This window comes from Equus caballus, chromosome 1 (genome assembly GCF_041296265.1).
Source record: "Equus caballus isolate H_3958 breed thoroughbred chromosome 1, TB-T2T, whole genome shotgun sequence".
In the NCBI taxonomy this organism is placed as follows: Eukaryota; Metazoa; Chordata; class Mammalia; order Perissodactyla; family Equidae; genus Equus; species Equus caballus.
Genome location: NC_091684.1, coordinates 198942898 through 198959698, shown reverse-complemented (window position 1 = coordinate 198959698; position 16801 = coordinate 198942898). Strand labels below are relative to the sequence as shown.

General features: G+C 44.9%; 1 protein-coding gene across 15 annotated transcripts in view; it reads right to left on the bottom strand.

The window, feature by feature from the left end:
• The window catches only part of FRMD6 (FERM domain containing 6), a 285594-nt gene that overhangs the window by 38978 nt on the left and 229815 nt on the right, over positions 1-16801 (bottom strand). The window contains exon 1 of one of the 15 annotated variants that reach the window (XM_070243007.1): positions 1048-2015. The exons of 13 other annotated variants lie outside the window; for them this stretch is intronic. The gene's annotated coding sequence lies outside the window, so the exon portion shown is untranslated. Of the gene's footprint in view, positions 1-1047; positions 2016-16801 lie in introns of those variants that run through there. One more of the 15 variants, XM_023625227.2, reaches the window with a different exon arrangement.

Here is a 16801-nt window from a genome sequence, read left to right as displayed (position 1 = left end):
TATCAAGATGCCTTGGGTAAAATGAGCGGGGTTTCTTTTATGTTCACTCATCAAACACCTACTGTCTGCCACGTGCTGTTGTAGGTGCTGAGTGCACAGCACCGGACAAAGCAATACTCTGCTCTAATGCAGACAGACAACACATACGTAATGTAGACACTGGTATCAGCGACAAAGAAAAACTAAACCCAGAGCACGTGAGAGAGGTGATGGAGACAAGGTGGTCGTGTGGGTGCCATTTCAGACATGGTATCAGAGGAAGCACCTCTGACAAGTCAATATTGAAGCAGATGCCAGAATGAAGAGAGGGATGTCATTTCCGTCCATCCATCCGTCCGTCCATCCATCCACCCCAGGGAAGTTTTTCAAGCAGAAGGAAAGTAAACGGCAAGGCTCACGTACTGTTCAGAAAAGGTGAGGAGCAGCACTGACTAAAGCTGACGTTTACTACATACTTGCTGTGTCAGGTGCCGTTAAGGACTTACGTATAATAAAGAAAACCATCAACTCTTCGCCAAGCTTCCCATTCAGAGGTGGGATCCCTTCCCTCCCCTGGAATCGGGGCTGGCCCTGAGACTACCTCGGGCTCAGGAGGAAGTTTTACTGCTCTCCTCTACCTCATCTCCTCAGATCTCCTCGGAGCCAGGCCACTGGCTACACGTACGTACATTTTTAATCTCCAGTGGCAGGCATACAGGATATGCTGCTAAATGCTGACTGTTCGGCTTACTACACATGTCCTCGGACGGGGAAGATTCCAGAGCAGGGTTCCTTAGCCCTGGCACTATGGACATTATGGGCCTAACATCCTCTGCAGTGGGGCCGCCCTGCGCACTGCAGGGTGTTCAGCAGCGTCCCTGGCTCTGCCCACCAGACGTCAGGGGCACCTCCCCACCTCCCAGTGTGATGGCCCAAACTGTCTCCAGATGCGCCAACACCCCTGGGGAAAACCACCCACTGCTGAGAACCAGCGCTCCACAGGCTTTCTCAGAGCCACAGGCTGTTTTCCATCATCCAGCTGTTGTTAAGTAACGGCACAACTCTTACCAAACACTGGTTTTCCAACTGAAGGCTCAGCAATCGTGTTCCAAACTCAGAAACTGTGCTTGAACCTCCTCCTGAACGTCTACCGGCCTCTGGCTTCAGCACAGCTCTGAGCTGGCCCCGAGGGCCTGGCCGGTAAAGCCCAGCGTGCTCTGCTTCGGCAGCCTGGGTTCAGTTCTTGGGGTGGAACCACACCGCTCGCGAGTCAGCAGCCGTGCTGTGGCAGCAGCTCACACAGAAGAACTAGAAGCTACAACGAGGACACACAACCACGCACCGCAGCCTTGGGGAGGGAAAAAAACAGCTTTGAAGTTCAGGTTCTTGAAAGGAATTCTCAGTGCAGTGTATTACCCAACGTCTCACCTGAGCACACCTCCACCTTCACCAGGCACTCGCTCCTGGAGAGCCTATATTTTCACTCTAGTACCTGGAAATACGGAACCTGGCCTGGACTCTGACACCCGACCTTCAAGTTGTCTGTGTGCTCTGTATTACAAGGATTTTCTCCCTTAAGTAGGGTCACTTTTCTCGCCCTGAAGAACAGGTAAGCTGAACACCTTCTACTTCATGGCCTGTTTTGCAGTTACCGTTTCACCTAAAAGAGAACATAGGTGGCATCTGCCAACTGTGTGGAGCCCAGCCCTCTGGAAAGAACATCGGACTCTGCTGCCGTCTCCCGTCCTCCACCCGCTGCTCTAGCAGGCGAGCGAGGGACTGCTGGAAGCTTGCGATCACTTCCCAGATGGCTGGACCTCAGCTGTCTAGAGACAACACGGACAGAACACTGGCTAAGACAGACTTAACCTCCACAGTCAGTCAAACTTGGGTCCTAATCTGGATTCTACAAACACTAGCTTCTCACCTGAGATTCTCCATCTGTAAAATCTGAAATAGTGGCCTCTCAGGATTATTGGAAAGACTGGATGAGATAACGGATAAAGTGCTGATATCACGTTGTTGAGGGGATGTTCATTAAAATAACAGCGAGTCGTGAGTGAGAAGGCACATCTACAACCAATCTACCACTGATCAAGAATCCACATCACCTAGAGATCTGGAATTGAGAGCTAGATGCAGTAACTAAGCTAAATTTTGGGAAGTCTACTTTGGGTTAGGGACGTTAAGTAAATGGGACAGTTGCATTATATTAGGTGGTGACCTCTTTGAAATCTTACGTATTAAAAAAGAGAAAGCATGTATGAATGCACAGGTTCAAATGTGTGTTGGCTGACCACGGGATGGAACGTAGAGGACATCTCTTTTCATTGGTCTGGCACCATCTTTCCACTAGGGAGTGCCCCTGTGCCAGCCCAGATGTTTCCAGTGGGCTATCAATCACAGCGTGCTGTCTACTCTGGACGGTGGAAGAAGATGTAGGGTAGGGATGTGACCCAGGGCTGGCCAAACAGGGTACCCCATTCTCCAGTCACCGTAATTGGTCTAAATGATGAACATACAACCCACGCAAACCCAGAATTCCTCCATGAAATCTGTTATACAAAAGCTGGCCTGGAGGGCTGCTTCGGCATTTGGACTGTTATTTATAAGAACGACAGGAGCCTGGAGGGGCTGCCACCATCTTTATGGGGTAAAAGCCTTGCTGAAGAAGGATGCCAACAAGAAGAAAGCAAAGCTCAGAAGTCTTGACTACGTCACTTGAAACACTGCATCTAGCTGCGTCTGAAGCCAGAAGCCACTCCTAGGAATTCCCACAGTGAGCCAATAAATTATCTTTTCTCTCAAGCTAATACTGCCCCTTTGTAACTGAGCAAGTCCTCTCTAACACAGCCCATCCAAACAAGGAGCTGACTTACCATGTGAGGCACTCACTCACTGATTCACCAAGTGTCTACTACCACTGGCTACCAACATCAATATTTACTTGAAAAAAAATGCTCTACGTTTTAAAGTTTCTCTCTCAAACAAAGGAGACTGTTCACTACGGGTGATATTCATCATCAGCAGAGAAGACCTGGAAGATGGAAGACACCTCTTAATAACTGAAAGGTTCAGGTGGTGGAGCTGCTGTCAGGACACCAGCACCCTCCAGGGGCACTACAGGGGCACGTGACCAGGGGAAGAACGCACAAGTTCACTGAAGGCCAGCAAGGCAGACAGCGCTATCAATTCCTCACAGCAATTTCCAGCAAAAAGAGAACATCTCATCTTGAATGCTAATTTGTGACTGAATAATACAATCTTATTAAAGATCACAATATGTTTTCCCAGAATTGTGCTGAAATGTGCTTTTATTGTACTGTCCATTTGTAATAAATTACAGTAGCTGCAAAAAAAAAGTGCTTTTTCTGCAAAGAAAGTAACTGGAAACTATGGTTGATATATAATTTGGGCATTGGTCAGTTTATGGTATAGTTATAGAAATTTTGGTAAAAACAGCTTAGTTTGGGGCCTATTCTATAAATTTGGTAAGGGAAAATCATTAACTAATTACCAAATGTAATCTAACAGAGGCTGTGACCAGACTGTATATGACAAAAGCAGCAGTGATGTCACTTAAAATGCAGTTATTGTAATAACAGTTACTGTATGAAATGTACATATGTAAATATATGTATATTTTATCTATTTTAAATATGTAAACATATGTATTTTACATATACATGTATCTAAATACGTGCCCGTGTAGATACGTACATATACTACAATAACTATACTTGAAACGTAATCACTGAGTCCACAGAAAGCTTGAGTTTGGAAAGAGGGACAGAGCAACAGACCTTAGAGCCTGGACTCTGGAGCCAGACGGCCTGGACGGGACCCCAGCTCTGGCACTTGCCGCCTGGGTGCCCCTGGGGAGTCTCTACTTCTTTGCGTCCATTTTTCTCGTCTCAGGAACGGGACTATTGTGAAGATTATTAAATGCATTACTCATTTACTACCAAGTAACATTACTGTCTTCACATCGTGGAAAGCAAGCGGAAGAACTGCCTTTTGGTAACGGGTGGTGGTCATAATCTATCTATTCTGTCATGAATCACATCCTGAGCCCTAAAATAAATGGTACTTTTCTATTAGCAACTAACACATTATTTCATTTCTGTATTTAGCCAATGAGATTTGCAATACCTTGGGACCACGAATGAAAAAGAACCTTCCAATTAAAGCGGACTTGTACTGGTGCCAAGCAATGCTTATCATCCTTTAAAGAATAAAATTATGTGGCTAATCCTTGGCTACAGAGAAGGGAGAATATGAGAAAGACAGGCAAAGAGCCGTACACTGCAAACAAGGAGAAAAATCAGTGACATCACTGTACTCGTAAGCTGTGGCTGGCACGTAAGTCACTGCAATCAATAGAACTTTGCAGGAAGACTCATAAACATGTTCATGTCTTTTGACCCAATAATCCAACTTCTGGGGGATATATAGAAGGAAGTACTTCAACTAAAGCAAACCACACTTTTGAACAAAAGTCCTCCCTGAACCACTATCCATCAGAGTAAAAATGGGAAAAATATCTAAATAGTCGAACAACAGGAATGCATTAGTAAATTATACTATATCAAAAATAACATCAATAACAAAAAAAAAATTTATTGAGCACATTATCCCCAAATCACAAATACCTATAGCCAAAAACTACCATTTCAATATGTTTTTATAATAGAACTAGAAGAAATTTAAAATGCCCCTATTTAAAAAAATAAAGAAAAGAAAGAAAAAGACCCCAGGTGTTCTGCTAGTCAGCGAACGAGCAGAGCCAACCGAATTGAGCCCTCCGGCACTTTGTTAGACTGCACTATTTCCTGTCTCTCACGCCATTTCTAGATTCTGTTCCTTAGAGAGCTTATAATCTCTTTGAAGAGTCAAGATTAACACAGTGAAACAAGAGGAGATAACATGATTGTACGTTAAGTTAAATGCTGAACTGCGTGGTACCACGAGGGTCCTGGATTTGCCAAGGCTGGGAGCTGAGGGAGCACAGCACTCCAGGAGGAGCTCACGGAGAGCAGCAGGGAGAAGGAGTGGCCCAGGAGGGGGCATCACAGGTAAGGCGCCTGGGGGAGGCAGGAGAGGGGCCTGGCCCCAACAGGGTCTGCGCTGCGCCCCACGAACACACACAGAGCCCGGAGCCAGGAGAAGGCAGGCTGGGAGTGCTCCCCTGCACCTGTGGTTCTCTGACTCCCAGTCTTTGCACTTTCCCCTTCTTGGGCATCACGTTCTGCTAGGACCACACTCACTTTATCCACTTGATTACAGAGGCAAAGCAAAGGGAGAAACAACAGCAGTGCTCAGGAAAATGAAAGCACTTCATTTTACCCTTGAACTTAAAAACACACTTCTGAAAGCCCGATTCTGGTACACTCTCTAAAGAGAACAGTAATAAGCATAACTCACTCAACCAACAACTGCAATGGCTTCTGTCCTGGGTTCACGGAAGAAGTGATGGGACTCTTCACAGTTACTTCAAATATCTCAAAAAGCCTGAGAAAACTTGCGTGTTTACCCACAATAATATCAAGGGACATTAAAAGACCATTCACCTAAGGAACTTTAACATCATTTTTCAGTGCCTATTTTGATAACACATTTAGTTTTATGTGTCAGATTTAAAAAATGAAAACAAATGACTTATTTTGATAGACGATCTTTCCAAACATAAGGCCCAAAGAAAGCGAGGGAGAGGAAGATAACAAAAGTGACCCCTAAGGTCGAACAGCTGGGACAGACTTAGGTGCCCCATACACATTTAAACAATCTTAGTGAGAAAAAGAAAGTCGTCCCTCTGTCCCGGCCGTTGTTCAGTGGCTCCCCCCCTCCACCGTGGCCCTCAGCGTGTTCTCTCCCAGATCTGCAAGTCCCGTCTCATTCTTCAAATCTGCAGCCCGCAACGCAGCCAGGCCACCTCATGACACCTGCTCTGACCTTGTGCATCACCCAGCTGCCCGCTTCGGCACTACAGCACTTCCACGGGACAACACCGCCACGCTAAGGCACAGAGATCTTCCACAGGATGACACCGCCACGCTAAGGCACAGAGACCTTCCACGGGACGACACCGCCACGCTAAGGCACAGAGACCTTCCACGGGACGACACTGCCAGGCTAAGGCACAGAGATCTTCCACGGGATGACACCGCCACGCTAAGGCACAGAGACCTTCCACGGGACGACACCGCCACGCTAAGGCACAGAGACCTTCCACGGGACGACACTGCCACGCTAAGGCACAGAGACCTTCCACGGGACAACACTGCCACACTAAGGCACAGCAATCTCTCACCGTCGGTCCCTCCGTCCTCAGTGTGACATTCTCTAACTCACGCTCTGTACTGCTGCAAGGGCTCCCCAGTGGCTCCCTCAAAGGACCTGCTCTCGTATTTCTCTGCTTTGGACCACACTGTTTCCTCTGCCTGTAATATCCTCCCTTTATACTATCCTGCCCACCACCCACCTCCAAAAGAACAAAAACCAGGCAGGGGGCCGGCCCGAGGCCGAGTGGTTAAGTTTGTGCTCTGCTTCGGCAGCCTAGGTTCGCGGTTCAGATCCCAGGTGTGGACCTGCTCCACTCATGGCCACGCTGTGGTGGTGTCCCCCACAGAAAGCAAAGGAAGACTGGCACAGATGTTAGCTCAGGGCCAATCTTCCTCAAGCCAAAAGAAAGAGGAGGAGTGGGAATAGATGTCAGGTCAGGGCCAATCTTCCTCACGGAAAACAAACAAAACCAAAACAAAACACAAAGTATCTTCTTCTCCCTGGAAAAGCGAAGATGCCATCCGGGAAGCACGCCAGCAGGGGGCTGAGGGCGCTCCTCCTGCACTCTTGGCACCTGTCCTTGTTGGCGAGTCTCTCTCCCCACTAGGACCAGCATCCCCTCAAGGTCGCGACCTATCAGCATCTCTAGGTCTCTAATGCCTGGGACAGTACTGGGTCTGTAACAGGCACCCAGCACGACGTGCTGAATGATTTAGAAATTCACCAGAAATGTGAACAAATTCCCCAGCAATTAAGATTAAAATTACGTTAAGAGGCAAGCCCTCACCCCCACCGCAGCAATGGGAGTCAGTATTGGCAAGAGCTTACTGAACATTTTCTGTGTGTCAGTTACAAAGAAAAAGGCAAACATTTCTTCTTGTTTTTAAATTTAGCGGCTGAACGTAATGGGAGATACTACTCTCCAACACCGTCAACAAAATACAGTTTCGAGGAAGGTCTCCCTGTGCACCGGGTTAAACCAGCCTGTGTGCAAGCACAGAAAAGATCCTTCAGTTGGGACGCATTAAGCTGCAAGTACCAAAAATATCCAACTTAACCCCGGACTCTGCAGCCAGACTGACTGGGTTCGACTCTCAGCCAGCTACTTACTAGCTGTATGAGCCTGGACAGGTCTCTTCACCCCTCTACATCTCAGCTTCCATATCTGTAAGATGGAAATAACAACAGTATCTACTTTACAGGATGTTGCAAGTCATATGGTATACACTATCTAAGTGTTAACTATTAGTAAACTACTTGAATGATACAGAGGAGTTTATAAAAGTCAAAGTAACTTGAAGCCTAGAAGTAGACAGTGGGCTTGTGGGTGGTTTGATGTGGTGGCTTGCGATGTCACCAGCTTCTTCCTGGTGCCTTGGTCACTTCACGTTAAGGCTGCATCTCTCAGTGGCCACATGGACCAGAACCTGGAGGCAAAGATGAGCTCTGACACTCGCCCTAGCTGGGGGTCTCGGGTCCCAAGCTGCTGTGCAGTGGCAGGGGCATGGCACAGTCAGACCAGCGTCAGCCCCAGGGCCCATCTCGAGAGCTGGAGCTGGGGGTGGGATTCACTTTCCCTGAAGGACATGGACATCCAAAACCTGGGTCCCTCTGGGAAGCTGGGAGAGAGGGGAGATGCAAGATAGGCAGCCCACAAGAAGAGCAGAAGCGATGGTAAAACTCATGCATTTTAAACCACAAAAACTTTATTTTTTCACAGCCATCTGTATTCAAAACTCATATCAGGTTTAGCAACCAGGGACAAAAATTCCTTTCAACCAAGATGAATTTCTAGCATGACACCGCCAACAAAAAGTGCTGTTCTCAGGGAAAATCTTCCAACTTGGAAGCATCTGCTTCTAATTTCCACAATGAAATTCTGATTCCTTCATTCAGGGGACTTCACTCAGTTCCCCCCGACACAGGAACTGAAGTGTTCTAGATAATGGTTTTGCTGTGAAATTCTCATTATCTGGTAGTAATATATGGAATCCTAACATTAACTTGACTTATTTTTCCCCTGAAAGGTTTTTTCCAAAGAGAGCACAAATGCCTTTAAGAAAGATTGAATTAAGCATTTGGGAAGTTGCTAACTTTCTTTTAACATTGCAAAAGGATTTTCCATGTCATTAAATGGTTCTTAACAACAACAACGAAATAAATGTAAAAACTAGAAAGATAAAAGTCCATTGACGATAGAATAAAATGGTACATTAAAACAATTCAGCAGTGACCACTGATGAATAACAGCTACCAGTTAACAAGTACGACTCTCAAAAACACTACTGAGCAAAAGAAGCAAGTTAGAGAAGAATATACACAGTATGCTTCCTTCCTAGGAACAGGAAGCGCAGAAACGGGCGACTCCACGGGGACTCGCCCGGGATATGCACGTGTGTGGTGGGACTGGAAGGAATGCACAGGCAGGATGAGCCCCCAAACTTTCACGGTGGAGCTGAGGGGGGCTCAGGGGGCGGGGGTGGCTTCAGACAGGGGCAGGAGCCGCAAAAGGAGCTGGGGAAACATTCTTTTCCTTAAGCTTGGTATGGATACAGTGGTGTTATTACTGTTACTGTTTAAAGTGTACATGGATGCCGTAAACACTCTTCTTTGTGTGTATTTCACAATTTAAAAAGTAAAATAAATCAGAAAATGCTGTGAATAACCACACACTTGTGATCAAGCTTCAAAAAGACACACGAGGCAGGACGAGCAGGGAATTCTAAAGCTCGCTACTCCCAACACAAGGGGAGGCCATCGAGGACCCGTGCAAAGAACAGCGGCGACAGACTAAGAGGACCTTAGACAGTGTGTTGCCTACTACACAACTGTTCCCACGACCCTCAAACGGAAAAAAGCCTTGGAATCCTGCTGCTGTCAATGAATTATTCTAAGAGTTTTACAATTCAGCAGCATGTGTATGTGTTAACTTCTGGGTTTCCATCTCCTACTAAAGGGAAAATACTGTAACACAATACAATCAGATGAAAATGTCACCACTGCACCCGGGCTCAGAGGGGACGTGGTCTAAGCCCGTGTTCTCACAGGTGAAGGGCCCGACACTGAGCGAGCAACCCGACCTGCAGGGAGGGCTCCAGTAAACTGGGGCACCTGCGTGCTTCTCCTTCCAGGATCTTTCTTCCCTAAATTCTATCTAAAAACTCCCACGGGTGGGAAACAATTAGTTTAATCCTGTCTCCTTTCAGAAAGTTCACGTTTTATATGTTTAAATAGAAAGTTAGGGGCCAGCCCTGTGGCCGAGTGGTTAAGCTCACACGCTCCGCCTTCGGCGGCCCAGGGTTTCACTGGTTCAGATCCTGGGCACGGACATGGCACCACTCGTCAGGCTGTGCTGAGGCGGCATCCCACATGCCACAACTAGAAGGACCTGCAACTAAGATATACAACTATGTACCAGGGGAATTTGGGGAGATAAAGCAGGAAAAAAAAAAAAAGATTGGAAACAGTTGTTAGCTCAGGTGCCAGTCTTTAAAAAAAACAGAAAAAAAAAAAGAAAGTTAAATGATCTCCTGAAGTAAACAGACCCCAATGCTAATAAGACCTTGCCTTCCACCCTGAGAGGGGCAGAGCCACATGTAAACAGGGTTATGAAGCCAGAAAAGACTGAGATGCCAGGAATCCTTAGACACACAAACCATGGGCCAAAATTATTTTGTTAAACAGACACACCCAAGGGAGCAGCATCTGCTGTGAGACACACCCTCACACACACGCACGCTGTGCACGTGCCAAAGGTGCCACACACAGACCCGTGTGAGCGAGGCCCCGTCCAGGCCCCTGCACACTAAGCGAAGGGCGAGAGCACAGCCCACAGGCCTCACGGCAAGGGTCCCTCTGCACATTCCTGCAAGGCCTCCGTTGCTACAAGAGCCCTCACGTAACACCCCTCTGTGGGTTTGCTATGAGCATAAGTCAGAGACAAAGATGTCAAATAACCTCATAAAGACATCTGAAAGTATCAGTGTAAAACATGAGAGAAAATGTTGTACACCTGAAGCTAACATAATATTGTACCTCAACTATGCTTCAATAAATAAAACCATCAGAGAAAAACCATTTTAAACCATTTCCATCCCCCAGTTACAAAAGCCCTTAAGAGAATTAACAAAAAATGTTTATTTTATATATGGCTTCTTTATAACAGTTTCACAAAATATTTACTATTGTTATTGTCATGTAGGGATTTATCTCCAACACATTAAGACACTTACACCAGGGGCCAACCTGGTGGTGTAGTGGTTAAGTTCACACGCTCCACTTTGGTAACCTGGCATTCACAGGTTCAGATGCCAGGTACGTACCTAGACATTGCTCACCAAGCCATGCTGTGGCAAGTGTCCCACATACAAAATAGAGGAAGATGGGTACAGATATTAGCTGAGAGCCAATCTTCCTCACCAAAAAATAAAAAATAAAACACTTATATCTAAGAAAGTCTTCACTAATCAGAGACCAACACTCCAGACTTTAAGAACACCCCTGCACACCCTGTTCCTCTGAGGCACCATCAAATCATTAGCCAATCTACTCTAAGGAGATAGGTGACTTATGCTATTCTGGAGAAACATGAATCTAAGTCTGCTAAGGGGGCTGTGGGGACATCACGGAGCAGGGTGGCCTCCCTGGGGTTTCCCCAGGGGACCCTTCAGTCAGAAGCTGGCTCTCTTCTGCCTCCATCCGGCGTTTAACTCCCTTAGCTCACTTCTGGAAGACAACGACCATGAATCTGGCAGTTCCACCAAGTGTGGGATCTCGTTTTCAAGTGGAACTTCCCAATGCAGTAACATGCTATCTGCCATACACCAATTCACAGGCCTTATGTCTGCAACGCTTCTCAACGGGGCTTTTGAAATAAGATACAAACCCAGGTTAACTCAGTTATTACCCATATATTCCAAAGAGAGTAGAAACGAAAGCCATTTCACAGGGAACCTCTGGGCTCCCCGAGGTGTGAAGTCAACAAAACTCAGTGAGTCACCGAAGAGGTCAAGTTGCCTCCATCTGACCTACCTTTCATTGGATTTTCTGGTTTTGTGATGTGCATCCCCCATACCCTGAATGAATACACTCAAAAGAGAGCATTCTTTCTCAAAGTGATCATCCTCTAATGCTTTGAGAGAGCCCTGAAGTCTGGTTTTTGAAGGGTGTGGAGGAAGGAAGTCAAAATTCCACCTCACCCTACACTAACAAGGTTAATCCTCCATGAAAAATGAAACCATAGCTCAACTTTGAAGGCTGGAGCTAAAAACCAACCAACCAACCAATCAAACCAACGCAGAAACTGCTCTCCCTCCGCTCAGCACTGCCTTTCCACGCGGCTCTCGTGGAGCTGGAAGGCACCCAGTCCTGAGGCTGACCAACAGCCTTGACCCTGGAGAAACCAGACGAGCAGCCACTCCAAGCTGAGCCAGTGCTCAGGGCAGCACCACCGCCCAACACCGGCAGAGCATCACTGCCATCCTCCGCCCTTAATCCTACCAAGAGAAGGCTGAATATGACCAACAGCTGCCTTGGAATCATACCGTCTCAGACCCCGAGGAGAAACTACTCAAGTGATCAAAAAGCACTCTCTAACGGAGCAGTGCCTGCCATCCTCCAGGACCCGCAGATCTGGAGGAATCTGGTGTTGGTCCTCGTGCGGGCTTTCTAGGGAAGGGTGGACGGGAATTCTTTTCCAGATAATATTTGGAAAGTTTTAAGTTATCTACTGGCTTTTTATCTTCAATACAGGTCTCGATAATGGGGAGATAAAATCCTGAAATTCCCTCTAAAGAGTCTTTTAAAAACATCATCCAACTGAATTAATCTGTGTAGAATTTGGAAATTATTTGCTCTAAGAGTATAAGAAGTCATGACAGTTTATAAAAAATCTACAGCTAACATCACACTTCAGGGTTGAAAGACTGAATGGTTTCCCCTAATACGGAACAAAGCAAAGCTGTCTGCTCTCACTATTCATACTCCAAGTGGGGGGACTCGCTGTCTGATCTGCAGACCTACTATAAAGGTACAAACAGTAATCAACACAGTATAATACCGGCCTGAAGACAGACATGCAGGTCAATGGAACAGAATAAAGAGTCCAGAAATAGAGCCATACATAAAAAGACATTTGATTTTTGACAAAGATGCCAAGGTAATTCAGTGAGGGAATGAAGTTTGAACAAATGGTGTGGAACAATTAGATATCCATACAGAAAAAACTGACCTCAACCTTAATATAAATATTAACTTGAAATGAATTACAGATGCAAATGTAAAAGCTAAAACTATAAAACTTACAGAAAACTTCTAGGAGAAGATCTTAGTGATCTTGGGTTTCTAAGAGCACAGAAAACACTAAACATCGGGGAAAAAAGATGAACTGGACTTCCCTAAAATAAATAAACTGGACTTCCTTAAAATAAATAAACTGGACTTGCTTAAAATAAGAAATTCCGTTCTTTGGAAGTCACTTAAAAATGAGAATGTGATTCTCAGACTGATGAAAGTATTTTCAAAACATTTATCTGATTAAAGATTGAAATCCCAAAGACAGAAACAGCTCTTACAACTAACAGAAGACAACGCTTTTAAAAACATGGCCAAAAGATTTAAACAGTCACTTCACCGAAGAAGATATACAAATGGCAGATAAGCACTGAAATGACGCTCAACATTATCAGTCCTTAGGAAAATGCAAATAAAAACTACAGTGAGATACCACTATGCACCCACTAGAAGGATTAAAATTAACAAGACTGATAATGCCAAGTCTTGGTGAATTTGGAGCAAGCAGAACTCTCAGACACTCCTGGTGGGAACGTTACAGGGGACAGCCACTGTGGAAAGCAATCTGACAGTTTCTTATAAAGCCAGAGCTTCATTTACCATACAGCTCAGATACCTGAGTTCGTAGGTATTTGTCCAAGAGAAGTGAAAAGACACATCCACCGAAGACTACACGTGGACACTCACAGCAACTTCATTCAAAAGAGCTCCAAGCTGGAAACCACCCAGACATCCACTAGTAACAGCTGACAACTGAATACAACGCGACAATGAAAAGAAACTACTGGCAGACGAAACAAACGGCATGAACCTGAAAAGCACTGTGCTAAGCAAGAGACACAAGACTACGCCCCATGGTTTGATTTACGTGAAATTCTCGCAAAGGCAAGATAGCATATTGGTGGCGTGGGACAGCGTGAGGGCAGGACACAGGGGTCTGTGGTGTGGGAGAGGCTGTAGAAAACATCCTGGTGTGATAAACGTTCTTTGTCTTGTGTGACACCAGTTACATGACTCTGTACATTTGTAACTTTACTTTTACTGTATGTAACATATCATGAAAAAGCTGATTTTTAAAAATCTGTAGTGACTCTATGTGTTCATGAGAGTGTCCACATGTTACAGGACCCTCCACTACCTCAAAACCTGTGCCGCGTGACGCACCGTATAAACAAGTGACACAATATCAGCTAAAGTGGCAAAATCCACAGCTTCAGAAAGTTTAAACTGACCTTAGAATTAAAATGGAGGAAGTCATGGTGATTTAGAAATAGACTATAACTTTAAATGATAGTAAGTAAAAATGAAGCTTGGCCTTCCACATTTACCCAAGTTATCACCTAGCAAGAATTCTGGAGAGATGAAAGGAAATTTCTTGTTAAACAACAGTTGCACGGCAGAGTTTAAACAGGCAGTATTTCACCTGCTACGTGGTTTAGCAACAGTTGCACGGCAGAGTTTGAACAGGCAGTATTTCACCTGCTACGTGGTTTAGCAACAGTTGCACGGCAGAGTTTGAACAGGCAGTATTTCACCTGCTACGTGGTTTAGCAACAGTTGCACGGCAGAGTTTGAACAGGCAGTATTTCACCTGCTACGTGGTTTAGCAACAGTTGCACGGCAGAGTTTGAACAGGCAGTATTTCACCTGCTACGTGGTTTAGCAACAGTTGCACGGCAGAGTTTGAACAGGCAGTATTTCACCTGCTACGTGGTTTAGCAACAGTTGCACGGCAGAGTTTGAACAGGCAGTATGTCACCTGCCACGTGGTTTAGCAACAGTTGCACGGCAGAGTTTGAACAGGCAGTATGTCACCTGCCACGTGGTTTAGCAACAGTTGCACGGCAGAGTTTGAACAGGCAGTATGTCACCTGCCACGTGGTTTAGCAACAGTTGCACGGCAGAGTTTGAACAGGCAGTATTTCACCTGCCACGTGGTTTAGCAACAGTTGCACGGCAGAGTTTGAACAGGCAGGATTTCACCTGCCACGTGGTTTAGCAGCTCATCTGTCCGTCTGTCTCCCCTCATCAACCAGGCGCTCCTTTCTAGAGGGTGGGTCCACGCCTGGTTCATCACTGAATTTCCAGCAAAATGCTGGCACATAAAAGACTGTTGAATTAAAGAACCAAGAGCAGATGTTCTCATGATAAACTTGGTTTGATTTGCAAAGTCCACATGGAAGTAAAACGTCCTCCAGAAAGGCCGATGGTAGACATGCTTTCATGAGACACCAGCACCACTTCACTCAAGCTCCACAGCCTTCACTCCAATGTAAAGATGCAAAGTTCTAAGGAGAAATCAAGCAACTGTTCACTGTCTCACCTATAAATGCATAATGTGCAATCATTTCAAAACCCCTTTAATTTCCCTTTACAAACCAATCCTACAAATAATATCTTTTTTCAAGTAACAGCTGCTCTGAACAAGGATTGATAGTGTGAAATTTTAGATATATGTTGCTTTCTTCAGACGAAATCCAATGATCTGGAATTTTGTGCCAAGTTAAACGCATTATCACGGGAAGTAGAATATGTTTGAAAAGATTACCCTAGAGTGACACAATTCTCTATGGCATAATCAATGCAAGCTAATTAAGGAACATAAGTTGATTCAGTATCTGGCAGAAACTAAAATTGACTTACAAAAGTCCTAACAAAAAAAGAAATCAAATGTTGCATCATAGTTTGCAAACACTCTGGAAATGTTTTATCAACATGGTGACTGACTGGCAGCAAGAAAACAGCACAGGCCTCAGAGCTGGAAGAAAAGTATCACACCATGGTTTTGTGACAAACTCTATCCGGCAGAGGTGTCTACTCACACAAGTCATCTACCCCCTCCGCGTACAAGAGGGAGACCATTACTCTGAGGATCAAATAGTAAATAAACATTCCTTCTAAAACTACCAAATGTCATATAAATTATGATGCTGCCAGAAAATCTAGTGGAAGGAAATAAGTGGTCACGTTCCTTTAATTTTTAAGAAAAAGATAATATACAGGAATCACGGTTATTACTCTGATGAACACTATGCACCATTGCCCTACAGACACGTGTGCACACACACACACAACACCTGTGCTTGACTTTAGGGCTTCAGAGTCTCCCCTTCACGGCCTGCAGCCTAGGTGAAGCAACCCTGGCCCAGGCTGGCCCACATGCACTGTAACGACTTCTCCACTCCTCTTTCTCCCGCCGACACCTGTCAGCAGCAGCGACCTCCCAGACGGCTGTGCTTAAGCTCCTGAGGTATGTCTGCACAGGCACCGCACCGACAGAGCACTTTCAAACACAGTACTTCTTGGAGCAGCATCTTCTAGTCTCCGACAACTCTGTAAGATCCATGACCTCACTCACATATCAGATGGAATTCACCTTCTGAATTGTGATTTGTGCTAACACCAAGCTCTAAGGTAGTCAGAATTCTTAATCCCACTGCACCACTATATTTCCATCTTCATTTAGGAGGACAAATCTCGTTAATTAACATATATATATTTAGGAAAAACTATTTTACTCTACATTTTAGCATCTCAGAGAATTGAAAGAACCCCATTTGGTATTATTCTTATGATTACATACAATTATTCTCATAATCAAACATTTTAAAATATATATATGATTTCTTAAAACTACTGTATGGACCTAATCAATGGCATCTTGATTTGTCTCTTGACGAAAATGTTCTATTTTATAGCTACATTCTATGGGTAATCTTCAAAATTCAATCTTTATTCACAGTTTTGAAAACTTAAATGAAATTTATGTTCTTCAATGCTCCATTAAATCTAACTGTATTACCGCTACAAAAGAGCTACATTTTACTCGTATGTCAGACTTGGAAGATACACAGGTATTCATAAGCACAGTTTTTAGTTTGTTTTATGGGTCAAACTGCTCCCTGGCGTGTGGAGGGTTTAAATTCATAAAGGGAATAATAAAGTAACTTTATTCATATCCTCGGGGGAAACACACAGACACACAAATTTGAATAAAATGAACTAAGAAGGAGAATGCTCTATACATGATTTTAGTTAATTTCTTTTCTATCAGCCTTTTCATCCCAACATACAACACACCAGTGTCAGATGAAGCAGGAACAGAAAACAGGAGGGCTGAAGAAATAAGGGGAAGCCAAAACTCCTATCTTCAAAGAGGTCACGGCAACAGCAGAGAAGATGGGTGACACAGCAATATAAATTTTATTTAGAAATAATCCCAACTTTTTGGTCTTTTTCCCCCCAATGT